Here is a 15,307-nt window from a genome sequence, read left to right on the forward strand (position 1 = left end):
AGTGTGGGTTGTACTTCCAGTGGGGAAGCTGAATTGATGCTGTGCTCCCCTAGAGTCTCAGAAACTGAGCTCAGAGGTGACAGAGCAGGAATTGATCATGAATTGATGCTCTGTCACCTCTGAGTTCAGTTTCTGAGATGCTAGGGGAGACGTGGAGCAAGTCATTCTCTTTCACCTTGTCTCATCTACAGCTGCTTCTGTTTCTAGGGTGTTAAACACAACAAAATAAGTTCTTATTCCATTCTCCTTCTCCAAAATGTTTTTTTTTTCTACAGGCAACTTGCCCTTTTCACTCTGTTCCCTTCACTCTATTCCCTCCCCTCTTTTCCCTGTGTTCCTGCATACAGACCTTGTTGCTGGATCTCAAGCACGAGTCCATGCCTGTTTTCCTGGCTCATGACCTATGGATGTGGCACGTTATGGATTTTGAAGCTTGTATAGCTACGGAGAGTAACCCTTCAACCCACAGCATGAGGCTGCTGGCTTGGAGGGCTTTTATTGAGCTGTCTGGTTGGCTCTGTCGGGCAGCAAAGCCAGTCCTGGGTGCTCCTCGCTGGCGCTGCTCCTGGAGGAGGAGCAGCCTGGCTTCAGTTGACTGACCACCCTGAGGCCGTTCTGTTAAAGCTCTTGGTGTGCCTCTCAGCTCCTTCAGGCCTGAAGCGGCTCACCTCAAAGACTGTGCTGATCTTTGTCATGGGTTTGGCAGCCAACTCCTTCAGCTTGCGGGCGTCGAAGCGCGGCTTGTGCAGGAGGATGGGCAAGCGGCGCGGGAGGAAGAGGTTTTCCTCCTTCCGCTGCTGCTTCTCCTCTGCTCTCTGCTGCTGCTGCTTCTTCTTGCCAAGCGTTATCTGGTATAAAATAGCATCCCACATCCTGGTGGCCTTTGATTTAAGCAGCTTGCAGTCTTGACTGACCACTGCTTGCGAGTCGTCCTTCTCCTTGCTGCCTTCTTCCTGGCTCGGTTTTCCCACCTCAGGCTCGGGGAAGCTGGGAGGCTCTGGCTGCACCATCAAGTGCTTGCGGAGGCGACGCCAGCCACCAGCGCCAGCTCCAGGAGGTTCTGCTGCTTCTGCTGACAGTGCTGGCTCAGCTTTGAGGGGAGGGCTGGTCTTTGGTAAGCTGGGGGTTGGCTGAAGTTGAGTGTCTGCTTCTACCTGGGTGCCTGTGGAGGTGGCCCTGGTGCTGTCAGCTTGTGCTGGAGGTGCTGTCGCTGGGTGTGCTTGCCTCCAGGGTGCTGGTGGGTTTGGGGTGTCATGGTCTTGCTTGGGTAATTCAGGGGCTGTCGCTGATGCAGGTGTTTCAGCATCACTTCTGTGGGTCAGAGGCTTATTTGCATGGGCATGGGAAGGCTTGGGCTTGGGTGAAGGGGGTTTGATGGACTCTTCAGTAGGAGCAGGCTTGGGTTTGGGTGAAAGGGGTTTGATGGACTCTTCAGTAGGAGCAGGCTTGGGCTTGGGTGAAGGGGGTTTGATGGACTCTTCAGTAGGAGCAGGCTTGGGCTTGGGTGAAGGGGGTTTGATGGACTCTTCAGTAGGAGCAGGCTTGGGCTTGGGTGAAGGGGGTTTGATGGACTCTTCAGTAGGAGCAGGCTTGGGTTTGGGTGAAAGGGGTTTGATGGACTCTTCAGTAGGAGCAGGCTTGGGTTTGGGTGAAAGGGGTTTGATGGACTCTTCAGTAGGAGCAAGCCTGGGCTTGGGCGAAGGAGGTTTTATGGACTCTTCATTAGGAGCTTGAGGAGGAGGCTCTGCCCCTGCAGCAAAAACGACAGGTTCCAGTGCAGGAGCTGTGGCCTTGCTGTCATCAAGTGGGGTGGGTATCTGCTCTGGAGATGGCTCAGAGCAGCTTGTTTCAGGGGCTGGAGAAAAAGGCCTTCTGTCTTCTTGGCTGGCAGGTCCTTGGGCCTGATTTGGTGTGGGTGTCTTAGCCCTGGGGGGCTTGAAGCTGTGGAAATAAGTGTGCACCTGGGTGACACAGGTAACCTCTGGTACCTGTTGGTTACTGGGTGGGCTTGAAGGAGGAGGGGGCTGGGGGCAGAGAGCCCCAGAAGGGAGGTGTGGAGCGGGGAGGTGAGTGTCCGTGCCCGCAGGCTGCTGGGCGGCCGCTGGCCTCTGCAAGAGGGGCATGGCGGCGGAGGCGGTGAGCAGGACGTGCTCGGCGATGCGCCTCTGCTCCGTGACCTTCAGCGCAAAGGGCTTGCTCCTGCGGAAGGGGGAGCAGATGCGAGGCAGGACGGGCCTGAGGGGCGGCTGCGCGGGGAGGCCGGCAGAGGGCGCTGCTGTGGCCTCGGGGGCCTCCTCTCGGGGGGCATCCTCCTCGTGCTCGAGGTCAGGGCTGGCCTCGTTGACGGGCGAGAGGCTGGAGCGAAAGGCCTTGGCTTGCTCGGCGGCGAGGGCGGCGTTCTTCTTGGCCGCCTTCCGCAGCAGCCGCTGCAGCCTCAGGTTGTCCTTGCCGGGCTTGGGCAGCGTGGGAGGGGGAGCAAGGTGGTGGCGGGTGGGCGCGGGCTGGACGGAGGAGGATACTGTGATCAGCATGGTCATCTCCTGCAGGCAAGCACAGAGCCTAGAATGAGGGTGGTGACACCTGGAGTGGGTTACCCAGGGAGGTGGTGGAAGCCTCAGCCCTGGAGATGTGTAAGGCCAGGCTGGATGAGGCTGTGGCCAGCCTGATCTAGCATGAAGTGGGTGAGTCTCTGGCATGCTCATGCAGAGGCCACCATATTGTGGCCTTCTAGTGTCTTGAGGGGGCCTGCAAGCAAGCTGGGGAGGGACTTTTTAGGCTGTCAGGTAGTGATAGGACTGGGGGGGATGGAACAAAGCTGGAAATGGGGAGATTCAGACTGGGTGTTGGAATGCACCGTGAGGACCATGAGACCCTAGAAAGGGTTGCCCAGGGAGGTGGTGGAAGCCTCATCCCTGGAGGTGTTTAAGGCCAGGCTGGACGAGGCTGTCGCCAGCCTGATCTAGTGTGAGGTGTCCCTGCCCAAGGCAGGGGGGTTGGAACTGGCTGATCTTTGTGGTCCCTTCCAGCCCTGACTGATTCTATAAGGTCTCCTCTTCCTCTCTCCAAAAGCTACAACTGTGGAGTCAGTTTTGTGGGACTAAGAGCTTCACCCTTGGTCTCCTTAAGCTACCCCCATCAGTCTTGAGGCTGGTGTGACAGGGCAAGGGATGTACTAGGGGGAAAGCTGCAGTGCCAAGCCTGGAGCCCTTCTCCTGGCCTTGGCACAGAATGCAGGGAGCTCTCCTTGGGCCTCCAGATGTTTGTGCTTTGGCAGGTCCTTAGGGGATTTGGAAGGAAACGTTAAGAGAAACAGAGTAGGTCTCAAACTTGGAAGCTGTGAAACATTCTCCAGAGGCCCAAACCAGGAATGTTTCATGGCTTTCCAAAGCCCAGTTGTTAGCACAGCCATGAACTCCACATGTCACTGGAGTCAAAGCCAGCATCCAGCTCGAGCGGTTCCAGCCGTCGGGAAGATGTCCCTGCTCAATGCAAGATGTCAGGGCTGAGTCCAGCTGGTGGGGCAGAGCATTGTCACTGCACTGACTCTGGCCTTGCCTTGCTTTGTCAAGCAAACTTCTCATGTTCTCAGCTTAAGATAAACCCAAGTTTTCTCTTTCCTTTGGAGAGCATTGCTGCTGTCCTGCCTGCATCGTTCATCCTTCAGTCAAATAGGAACAGGTTTGGTCTGGGGCAGGTCTTAGCCCCCAGTGACAGCTGTAGCTGGTCCACCTTTGGCTGGCACAGTGCAGCTCCTGGGGGATGCAGCACTGCTTTTCCTGCTCTACCAGCTCTGCTTTCTGCTCAGATTTCCTGCCTGGTGGAGACAGAAAGATGAAACCATGTATTTTTTTAGTGGCCAGGGAGGGCTGGAAACCCTGTGCTGGGAGGTTAGTCTTGAGTGAGTTGGGGTTGTTCAGCCTGGAGAAGAGAAGGCTGTGGGGAGACCTGGTGGCCTTTAAATGTTGAAAGAGGACAATCAGAAAGCTAAGGACAGACTTCAGAGCAGGGCCTGTTGTGGCAGGATGAGGGGTGACTGTTTGAGCTAAGAGAGGGAGATTCAGACTGGAGAGATGGAAAAAATGTTTGACACTGAAGGTGGTGAGACCCTGGCCCAAGTTGCCCAGAGATGGTGGTAGATGGTGAGGTTGTCTGGGGCTCTGACCAGCCTGCTCTAGTTGCAGATGTCTGTGGTTGGACTAGATGACCTTTGATGGTCCCTTCCAACCCAGTCTAGGACTCTGTGGTTTATTTCAGCTCCAGTCTTGAAAAACCTCCTGCTGTTTCTGCAAGGGAGCTTGGAGGGGACTTCTGCCAGCTGAGGGTGACAACTGCTGGGCATTCCCAGCAGCTTATCAGCTTTGTGCCTTGCGCACAAGGCTGGCATTGGGACTTGCTCTGTTCTAAGACCTACCTTAAAAATATGTCTGCACCTAGCTTCTCCCCAAAAAAAGGCTGAGAGTCCATTCCTTCATCATCCATCTGCTCTCATCCCCAGCCTTGGGGCTCTTCTGGATTGCCCTGGGTCAGAAAGCCAAAATGCTTGAGGTGCACACTTGTGCTGTGCAATGCTCCTGGTTCTGTCTGTACAGGAATTGGTAATTGCCTGTGTGATTTTTATCTGCCGCAAGGGGAGCCAGGACGTGTCTCTGATGGTGGGATTGATTGTGGACTGATTTCACCTGCTGCTGTTTCATGTGGACAGCCTGTCCTACAAGATGAGCTGTGATCTAGCAGCGCTTGTAAACCACAGTTACAAGGTTGACCTTCTTCAGGCTTGTGTTGGGAACACTAAAGAGGCAGGGCAGTGTAATTCCCAACCACTGATCAGCACTTTGAGGTTTTATCCTTGTCCTTAGAAAAATGGTAGCTGCCCACCTGGGTCAGAGCAGGATCTTGATGCCAGGTGCTGCTGGAGAGGTTTCCTGCAGTGGGAAGCTGAGATATAACCTGTATGTAGCAGGAAAACTTTGCCTTTGGTCCTAAAGTTAGAGGCCAACCCATGCCCTAGAGCTTCAAAAGCTGTGGTCATTGTGCTCTTAATCACTCTTGCTGCTTTCTCATTATCCCATCTGACCTGAAACCTGCTGTGCTGTGAGTCTTTGAGACCACCTGAGTGGTAACTTCCATGGCACCTGGCTGTGCTGGAGTCTGTGTTTGACTAGGGTGGCAGAGAGATGCTAAGAGACAGCAAAAGGAAGTTAACTCCTCATTTGTTTGCCTTCCCTGTCATGCTTGGCTTTGTTTGATTTGCTCTCCTTCAGAGCAATGTGTGCTCAAGAAAAATTCTGCAGCAAGCAAGATGTGTGGAGTGCCTTCCTCCTTACTGACTAATGAAGCAAAAGCAAAGGGACAGATGGAGCTGCTTTATTGGCAGCAGGAAGGCCAGAGCTGAAAAGCCAGGGAAAGCAGGGAAAACGCTGCCTGAGAAACTTGGATGGGTTGTGGTAAGCTGGAAGGAAATGGGGCTAGAAGCAGAGTCAAGGGCTAAGCTTCTCTGCTGCTGGTTGAGTGCAGGTGGCTGGAGGATTGGTCACCTACTCTTAGGCCCCCAACTGTTCACCTGAGCTCCACTCCATCTGCAGTCAGCCCCAAAGCAGGCATGGTGGAGAGCACATCAGCATGGAGGAGTCGTTTATCACAGGATGGAGAAGTCATTTGTGTGCTGGAGTCCCTTGGCTGCACCAGCTGTCACACAGAGAGCAGCTCGGGACCTGCGGGAACCTGATACTGCTGCAGATGGTCCTGAGCAGAGCGCTGGGGCTGCCAGGGGCCCTAGGAACACTCTTCCTTACTTAGAGGCTTGCTCTGGCTTGGAAGGAAATGTGCTGATGTCCTTCTCGGGATGGGATGGCAGGCCAGGAGCACGTCCATCCTTTTGCTTGGATAGCTGTGACCTCTGCTGGATGTGCAGCCCTTGGCATCTGCTCTGTCGTGGGCACGTAGCACTGTCCGGCAGGGCTGAAGCTTCCTGGGCTGGGTCATGGAGCTTTGCGGAAAGGGATGGGAGGAAACCATCTATAAGTGGCAGCCAAGATGCAGCCTCTGGACAGGCTTGGGCATTGCTTATTGCCAGCCAAATGGGGTTCATAAACTTATTGCTTTCTTGTCTTGCAGCTGAGCTTGGTCCTGGCTCGATGCGACCCTCAATGCCTCTATTTCCTCTACTGCACAGAAGATAATTGAAGGATGTTTCTCCTCTGCTGCCTGATGTCAGCCTGCTTTGGTACAGCCTGACCCATCTGGGGTGTGAGCAATGCCCCACGTTGCCTCCGCTTGGATGAAAGGAACAGGATCAGCTGGCAAAACTCCATCCCTCTTTTAACCTCCTGTGGGAATCTTTGGCTTCTCCTATCTGTTTTGTTGGGGTTGTTTTTGGGGCTGGGAGGGTTGTTTTGTTGTCTTCATCTGGCTCTACTAAGGAGCTGGGAGGCTGTGGCTCTGCTTCCTCTCTCCCCACCCCCTTTCTTTTTCCTGAAGGAAGAGAGGGATCTGCTGCCCTCCTGAGCTGGCAGAGCTTTTGCTACATAGTGAAGGATTTCCACTTCTGTGGCTCTTGCTGGCTGGATGGTAAGAGAGGGAATTCAGCAGAAACCCAGTAGAAGAATCTGTTTGTGAGGAAGGCAGTGATGGGACTATCTTCAGTGTGAGGAGGCTGCAAGGACCACTTATCACCCTCTTGGTGCTAGCTGTGGATAAAGTCTTCCCCTGTTTACAAAGCAGCCTCTGTCCCTCTACACCACCCGCACTGAGGGACTTCCATCTCATCTTCTGGTCTTTGTACAGCAAATCATTCCACTTAGTCCTGCTTTCCTTTAGTTCCCAGAGCATCCTTTCATCACTTAAATACCCATGTCAGCACCTTCCTGCTGCTTTGCTATCTCAGCAGTGCCAACAGCAGCTTTGTTTCCAAGAGCTGCTCTTGTCCCCTCCCTGTCCAACGTGGACTGGAGATTTCCTTTCCTAGGTGAGGAGTGCTGGCCACTGGCATCACCTCCCTTAACTGGGAAAAGGGATTTGCTTGCTCTCTAACCTGTGGGCTCCAGTGCTAGTGGTTGAAACTCTTCTAAAGCCAGAGGCTGATGACCTGCCTGGAGGTGGACAGGGGCTGTGGTTGCTGCTCTTGTGCTGGAAGCTGCCTTGGTGAAAGAGCATCCTAGAGAGCTGCTTGGGGAGGTCAGGGCTTGCTGTGAAGATGGGGAAACTGAGCCCCTGCAGAATGGCACTCTGGCCTTTGGGTCTGAGGGCTGGAAATCAAATCCCAGGGCTCTTTCTCAACTGTCCCACATCTTTACACTTCATGGTTTTAGCTTGTCCCTCATCCCCTTCTTTAAAATCTTCTTCCCCCTTCCCATGTCAATATGATTTTGCAACTTGTTTCTGCTCCCTCGATGGAGGGCAGGGCATCTTCTCTCACCTGCTGCCTCAGTGTGCTTTCTGCTTGAATTTACTGCATCCTGGAGCTTTGGGGTTGTCTGGTTTTGGTATTTTTTGGGGGGAGGGGTTGTTTCTGGATGGTGTTTTTTTTTGGGGGGGTAAGCATTTAATAAAATTTGAGGAAGATGTTGTAACCATGGCAGCTCTGAGGAGTTCCTTAATGTAGAGTTCCTGCAACAAAGCTCCTTCTCTGAGACCTTGCCTTTCCTGCTCTCTCTTTCCACAGTGTTGTTGTGTTTTGCTTCACTGGCATCTCTGAAGCTTTCATTCTAAGATGTAGCTCAACCCTTTTCTGGGACTGTTGCATTTTGGCTGTAACAAGAGTAAGGAGGGGCATCAAGTGAGTCTTTCTTGCTAGCCTCCTCAGAGTCTGATAGAGTAATTATTTCCTGGTCCTTGTGTCTGCTGGCTGCATTCGTTCCCTCTGTGTATCCCAAATTACCATCCCCTTGGGCAGGATGATGGCCCCAAGAGGGGCTGGAACCCCTATATGGGCTTCCAGGGCTCTAGCTTTGAGGTGTTCCTTCTGAGGAGCATCTGAAGGAGCTGAGGTTTTCTCCAGGCTGAATAAGGAGGTTCAGAGGAGACCTCATTGCTCTCCACAACTCCCTGAAAGGAGATTGGAGCCAGGTGGGGGACAGTTTCTTCTCCCAAATGACAAGTGACAGGACAAGAAGAAATGGCCTCAAGTTGCACCAGGGGAGATTTAGGTTGGGTGTGAGGAAGAATTTCTTCCCCAGAAGGATTGTCACAACCTAGAAGTGGTGGAGGGGTTTAAAAGCTGTGCAGATGTGCTGCTGGAGGATGTGGTGTAGTGGTGACCTGGCAGTGCTGGGTTAACAGCTGAGCCTGAGGATCTTAAAGCCTCTTCCAACCAAAATGATTCTGTGATTCTCCTGAATTTCTCCTTTCCCTTTCCTGTATATTTAGGTTCTGCAGAAGGGGAAGGTCCTACTGTAGCATAGCCAGGGTGGGGGTACAGTAACAGCACAACTGCTGCTCATGTTTTTGTGGCAGGTATCAGGGCTGCCTTCTCTCCACCAAGATTTACTATGAGCATAAGTGAGATGGAGCTGAAAACCATGGGCCACAACCATTATGACCTGTTCCCTGCAGGCCATAAAGCAGCATTATTTCAGCCTGGGGAAAGCTTAGCTGCTGGGAAACTCAAATCTGTTTGGAATGTTGTGTCTTTGCACAGCTCCTGCTCTGCCTCCAGACTGGGTCTAGGCTTCAGTTGGTTCTCTTTGCAGGTAGAAAACAATCCCAGGCTCAATTGGATGACCTTCCTTATGGTTCCATGGTGGTTAATGGATAGATCTCTGCTCAATTCTTGCTTGCAGCTCTGCACTGAGCCTCTCCAGGGAGGTGCTGGACACAGGTCTAGAGTTTCCAGCTGACTCTTCCTTGAAATGTGTCTGCAGCTTTCTGCTCTTTGGAGGAAAGGTCAGACTCAGAGACACCTGGGCCTGAATGTCAGAGCTTCCCCTCCTGCCACCACCACCTTAGGGAAGGCAAATAAACATGCTCAAAGAGCAGGGTGGCTATAAATAATGAAGTGGCAGCTGATCTGCTGCTGAACGAGGCTCTGAGGTTGGTCTGTTGGCAGCTCTTGCCAGCTCAACACGCTTCCCTTCATGCTGTATGATATATATGTATATGTGCCTGTGCATATAAATAACCTTTTCAAGCAGATAAATTGACCTGGCAGTGCTAAGAAGTTCAGTTGGAGCTGACCTTTGCTTCAGACTCATCACAAGGACCCTGAGAAGGAGGCAGACCACAGGCTGTTTCCTGGGGATTTTGGATGGGGCTCCTTCAGGGTTTTGAGTGCAGTGGAGCAATTTGACTTAGAGGACAAAGTTCACCAAGGTGCCCAAATTCTTCATCATAACACTAAGTAAAAGTGGTTTGGTGGTGCCAAAGCTATGCACACATCACCCTTCAGATAAATAGCAGGTGGCTTGAGGCTTTTGGGGGTGAGGTGTAGAGCAGTGAAGAAAGTAAGGGGGGGGGAGGAAAATGTGCCCAGTTCTGGGCTCCTCAATTCAAGAGAGATGTTGAGGTGCTGGAAGGTGTCCAGAGAAGGGTGACAAAGTTGGTGAGGAGCCTGGAACACAAACCCTATGAGGAGAGGCTGAGGGAGCTGGAGGTGTGCAGCCTGCAGAAGAGGAGGCTCAGGGCAGAGCTCATTGCTGTCTGCAGCTGCCTGAAGGGAGGCTGTAGCCAGGTGGGGTTGGGCTCTTCTGCCAGGTAAGCAGCAACAGAACAAGGGGACAGAGTCTCAAGTTGTGCTAGGGGAGGTCTAGGCTGGATGTGAGGAGGAAGTGGTTGGCAGAGAGAGTGATTGGCATTGGAATGGGCTGCTCAGGGAGGTGGTGGAGGCACCTTCCCTGGAGGTGTTGAAGCAAAGCCTGAATGAGGCACTTAGTGCCATGGACTGGTTGGCCAGGGCTGGGTGCAAGGTTGGGCTGGATGATCTTGGAGGTCTCTTCCAACCTGGTTGGCCAAAACAGGAGCATCAGGCACTGGTCCTGGCTCCCATCTTGCTTCTCAGTCTTCACCTTCTCTATCCATCTCATTCATTTAGGTGCTAGTAGCCTGAGGATGACACCCAGGTAGTGCCTCAGGTGGTCTCAACTTATCTTCAGAGAAATTTCTAGCTTAGAGTAGTTGTTTATCTAACCTCTCTGCAGGTGTTCCAGGTCAGGCTGTTCGGGAGCTTTGAGCAACTTGCTCTAGTGGAAGATGTTCCTACTTGCTGCGGGGGGGTTGATCTTTAAGCTGCCTTCCAACCCAAACCATTTGATGACCTAGGGTGTCCAGGGATGATGTCTTGGATGTCCAAAGCAGATGGAGCAAGCACACCTCCCAGAGCAAAGAGCTGAGGGTTGGAGCAATGTTCTACACCAAAATCAAGACTCAGTATCAGCTGAAGAAAGATGAAACTACCTTCCTGAAGTTCAACACCACCAAGTCCAAGGTCCTGCATCTGGGTCAGGGCAATTCCAAGCACTGATATAGGCTGGGCAGTGACAGGCTTGAGAGCAGCCCTGAAGAAAAGGACTTGGAGGTGCTGGTGGGTGAGAAGCTGAACATGAGCTGCCAGTGTGCAGTGGCAGCCCATAGAGCTAACCAGAGCCTGAGCTGCAGCAAGAGAAGTGTGGCCAGCAGGGTGAGGGAGGGGATTCTCCCCCTCTACTGCACTCTGGTGAGACCCTACCTGGAGAGTTGTGCCCAGTCCTGGAGCTCTTACTATTGGAAAGATCTGGAGATGCTGGAATGTGTCCAAAGAAGGGCCACAAGGATGGTCAGGAGACTGGAGCTGCTCTCCTATGGAGACAGACTGAGAGTTGTTCAGCCTGGAGAGGAGAAGGCTAAGAGGAGACCTCACTGTGCCCTTCCAGTATTTGAAGGAAGCTACAAGAAAGCTGGGGAAGGACTTTTTAGGCTCTCAGGTAGTGACAGGACTGGGGGGAATGGAGCAAAACTGGAAGTGGGGAGATTCAGATTGGATGTTAGGAAGCTCTTCCCCATGGGGGTGGTGAGACCCTGGCACAGGTTGCCCAGAGAGGTTGTGGAAGCCTCATCTCTGTTGAAGGCCAGGCTGGATGTGGCTCTGAGCAATCTGATCTAGTGTGAGGTGTCCCTGCCCATGGCAGGGAGGTTGGAGCTGGATGCTCCTTGAGGTCCCTTCCAACCCTGACTGATTCTATGGTTCTATGAAATCCAGCACTTACTGGTGTGTGATTTGCTTCCATCTGCAGTCACTTGCGTGCTGGCTGCATTGTATCTGTTGCTTCTGGTTACAGAATTAACATCTCATTGTTCCTTCAAGATCAGTTCAGGTGTCCTGGTGGTTTTCTCTGGAGCCCTGTCAGAAAGTTCAGAACATCAGGTGGAAAGAGTAGCATTTACAGAAGCCAGAAAGCACAAGAGGCTGCTCAAAACTACCTAAAGTGAAGGCATGAAAAGTTCCATCACCTAAAATTAGCATGAAGGGCTATCAAGTAACACCACTGCATGCCCTCAGCTATGGCTTTGCAAAGTTTGGCATCTCAAAGCACCAGAGAGGTGAAGGGCAGATGATGGTGGACTTGCCAGGACAAGATATTCTAGCAGAGGAGCTCCAGGCAATGAAACCAGTTGGAGGCTTTTCAAGTTTGCTGCTGGTCAGCTTTGCTGTTTTGCAAAAGGCAGGGTTGCAAAATGCAAATGTGGAGATGTGCTTTGATTGCTGCCATCCCTAGAGAGGAAGAGCACAAGTTCTGGCTCCATCCCTGCTTGTTCCTGGCCAAGAACTTGCTGTATGCAGAGGGTGCCCAGAAAATGCTGTGCTGGGAGCACAGGATGGGTTGGAGTTGTTTGGTGGATTTTTGGTTGGGGCTTTGGTGTGGTTTGACTCAAAGGTCAAGGCTAAGGCCACTGGAAAAGATGGCACCAAGAGATGCCTTTGTCCTGGCTGAACACATAAGCTGCCCAAAGGTCATGCAGATATCTGCTGCCTCTTGGTCCTGGGGTGTTTTCATCCCTTTTCCAGCTGCCATCCCAGTTCAGACTTTGCTTTCTCACAGCCTTTCAGGACACTGTGGTGTGGGTGCTGAGGTGCTGGTAGATTAAATATGCTCACAGGGAGATGGGGGGCATGCAGAAGTGGCCTCTTTGAGGGCCTACAAAGAAGCTTTGCACCCAGGTTCAGCTTGGTGGGTTCCCTCTGGCTTTTGGAAGGGTGGTGAGCTAGGACAGAAAGTCCCCTCTGAAGGCAGGTTCTTGGTTCTTCTCCAGCAGCATCCTGCTCAGCTTTGTTGCTCATTGACTCTGGGAGCTAATGTATCTCAAGTGGACTTGGCTGATGGTTGGAGTTGAGAGGTCTTGTCCCACCTAAATGAAAACCAGAGGGTTTTCATCTGACTTCTGGCCACTCTGTCATGGGTTAAGGGTAGCAAAGCATTTCCCACACCCATCAGAGTGGCCCCCCTGAAGCCAGTTCTCACAGAAGAGATGCAGGTGCTGGTGTTTTGGAGCTGCTGTTGGAGGTGAGCTGTCCATTTCCTTTCTCCCTCCCCTGCTGCCAGATGAGATCATGCCTGGCTCTGCAGGAAAGGCTGCTCCTTGGAGGAAGGATTTGGGAGTTAGATGTCCAGTCCTTCAAGCAATTAATTCCTCTTTCATTGATGCCTTCAACATCTCCAAACTGCCGTTGTCTTTTTGGAGCAATAATGACTTTGTGTTTCTCCAGCACTTGAAGCATTGCTTGGAAGAACCTCAGGCATTGACAACCAGAGACAACCCAACTGAAAACTTAAAGAAGGGTAAAAAAATCTCACTCCATTGTGACTAAGACCTTTTCACCAGTTTAAAAGTGCCCAAGGACACGTATCCCTTCCTGCTTTCTGGTGCAAAGATGTAGTGCTTCTACTCTTAGAGGCTGAGGGGATAAGATGAGGATGGGTTCTTTTCACTATGGAAGTGTTGCTTGACTCCCTCCTTCCAGAAGCAAGGTGAACATCAAGGAGGTGGCTGGAGGCATCCACAGGTAATTTGCTGCTTTGTTGTCCTTATTCTCCTCCTTATGCCTCTGCACCTCTGAGATGTGATGAAAATACCACCAGGAGAAGGTGTTGGCATCCTGAGGTTCTTCAGCTATGCTCCAGCGTTCAGGTAGGTGAACCCACAAGCTGCTGTTTGCTCTCCTGTGTATCTGAGTGGCTGCTCCGAGAGGAGCAATGGTGTGGGCTGCACTTCTAGCTGGGGAAGAAGAAACAGAATAAGGACTGAGATCCCAAGCCCAAAAGGCCAAGCAGAGGTATTGGACAAGCCAGGAATGAAGCATGGTCTTTGGTCCTCCTGAGGTGTTTCAAGCTCCTCAGGATCCCAGCACTGCCAGTAAAATAGCAGCAGTCTGGTGGTGTTGAGCCTGGAGAAGAGAAGCCCCAGAGAGGGGATCTGATCACTGCTCAGCAAGAGCTAAAGGGTGGGGGGCAAGAGGATGGGGCCAGACTCTCATCACTGGTGCCCAGAGCCAAGACAAGGGGCAATGGGCACAAAGTGGAAGCCAGGAGGTTCCATCTGACCAGGAGGAGAAATTTCTTTGCTGTGAGGGTGCTGAAGGCCTGGAGAAGGCTGCCCAGAGAGCTTGTGAAGTCTCCTTCTCTTCAGAGGTTCCAAACCCCCTTGGCCATTGTGACCCTGGGCAACTTGCTCTGGGTGCCCCTGCTTCAGCAATGAGGTTGGACTGGGTGATCTCCAGAGGTCCCTTCCACTCCCCAGCATGCTGGGATTCTGTGGAACAGAGGAGCTGGGTTTAAATGTGAAGGCTGCTCTGGTCTTGCTTGACTGGCTGCATAAAACAGGTCGTTGGATTTTGCCCAGGAACTGCAAATAATTAATTATATCTCCCTGCATTCTGTCCTTTCTGAGAGAACTTACTTAGGCACTATCTGATCTGCCTTTTTATTGGCACTGACTTCAATTAAGCTGGAAGGAGTGTTTCAGTGAGCACAGAGCATCTACTCTAACCTTGAACTGCTGATTAAGCCTCGCTGCAGAATCCTTTTCTCTGGGGTGAGATAAAGAGAAGAAAGGGGGAGGAATTGGATGAGGATTTAGTTTTCCTTCTCCAGTGGCTCTCGTGATTTATGTTTTCCACCCACCCTGGAAGTTTTACAGCTGGGTGTCATGAGACAGAAAAACATCTCCCCACCCTTCCCCAGTGAGCATCACCACCACGTTTCCCTGGATCACTTGATGTTTCTGTGCTGCTCTTTTGAGTGGACAGAAATGCCAGACCCAGGAGAAGGATGTATCATGCAAACCCAATCAAAGGTTGCTGTTCTGGAAGCATCCAGATGCGACTTTGGGAGCAAGGGAGGAGAAAAGAAACATGTTTATGATGGAACAACGCAAGCAGAATGTTTTTCCTCACAAGTAACTTCACTTAACTTCTTTTGGGTGGATAAAGTGGTCAGTAAAAGCTTCTGTGCAGCTCTAGTGTGAAGGTGAAAGCACAGAGTTGCGGCCAGACTTGGGTGAGGAAGGACCTCAAGGGGTCATAGAATCATAGAATGGTTTAGGTTGGAAGGGACCTCAAAGCTCAGCCAGTTCCAACCCCATGCCATAGGCAGGGACACCTCCCACTAGAGTAGATTGCTCAAGGCCTCATCCAGCCTGGCCTTGAACACCTCCAGGGAGGGAGCAGTCACAACCTCCCTGGGCAACCTGTGCCAGTGTCTCACCACCCTCACTGCAAAGAACTTCTTCCTAACATCCAGTGTAAATCTCCCCTCTGCCAGTTTATGTCTATTACTCCTCATGCTGTCATTAGAAGTCCTTGTCAATAGTTCCTCCCCAGCCCTCCTGGAGCCCTCTTCAGATACAGAAAGGTCACTATAAGGTCTCCTTTGAAGCCTTTTCTTCTCCAGACTGCAGAGCCCCAACTCTTGTAGCCTGTCCTCACAGCAGAGCTGCTGCAGCCCTCTCAGCATCCTCATGGTCCTCCTCTGGACTTGCTCCAACAGTTCCAGGTCCTTCTTGTGTTGGGGGCTCCAGAACTGCACACAGTGCTTTGGGCCCAGCTCACAGAGCAAAACAAGATTCACTTCAGCATTAGAGCAGTCAGCTCAGTGTTGGTCAGTAGATGATGAAGGTGAATAGAGGTCAGGTGTGCTTTCATTTGAGGACCTGGATCTCCCTTGGGTTGTGAATTGGCACCTGTTGATGGGAAGAATCCAGCTGATGTATTGATAAACTCTGTGACCTCTCATGGACATGAAGCCAGAGGTGGGAGTTCAGACTTCCAGCACTGCAATGATTTTTCCAATGCCCTTTTCTAGCACTTTCCCAGTTTCCTGGCTAAGCAGCATGCTGCTGGAGA

At 52.0% G+C, this 15,307-nt stretch overlaps 1 protein-coding gene across 2 annotated transcripts in view; it reads left to right on the forward strand.

The window, feature by feature from the left end:
• The window catches only part of LSP1 (lymphocyte specific protein 1), a 67,255-nt gene extending 59,426 nt beyond the window's left edge, over positions 1 to 7,829 (forward strand). For both annotated transcript variants that reach the window (XM_064163178.1, XM_064163179.1), the window contains exon 11: positions 6,115 to 7,829. The gene's annotated coding sequence lies outside the window, so the exon portion shown is untranslated. The remainder of the gene's footprint in view (positions 1 to 6,114) is intronic.
• The last annotated feature ends 7,478 nt before the right edge of the window (positions 7,830 to 15,307 follow it).

This window comes from Pogoniulus pusillus, chromosome 24 (genome assembly GCF_015220805.1).
Source record: "Pogoniulus pusillus isolate bPogPus1 chromosome 24, bPogPus1.pri, whole genome shotgun sequence".
Lineage (NCBI taxonomy): Eukaryota > Metazoa > Chordata > Aves > Piciformes > Lybiidae > Pogoniulus > Pogoniulus pusillus.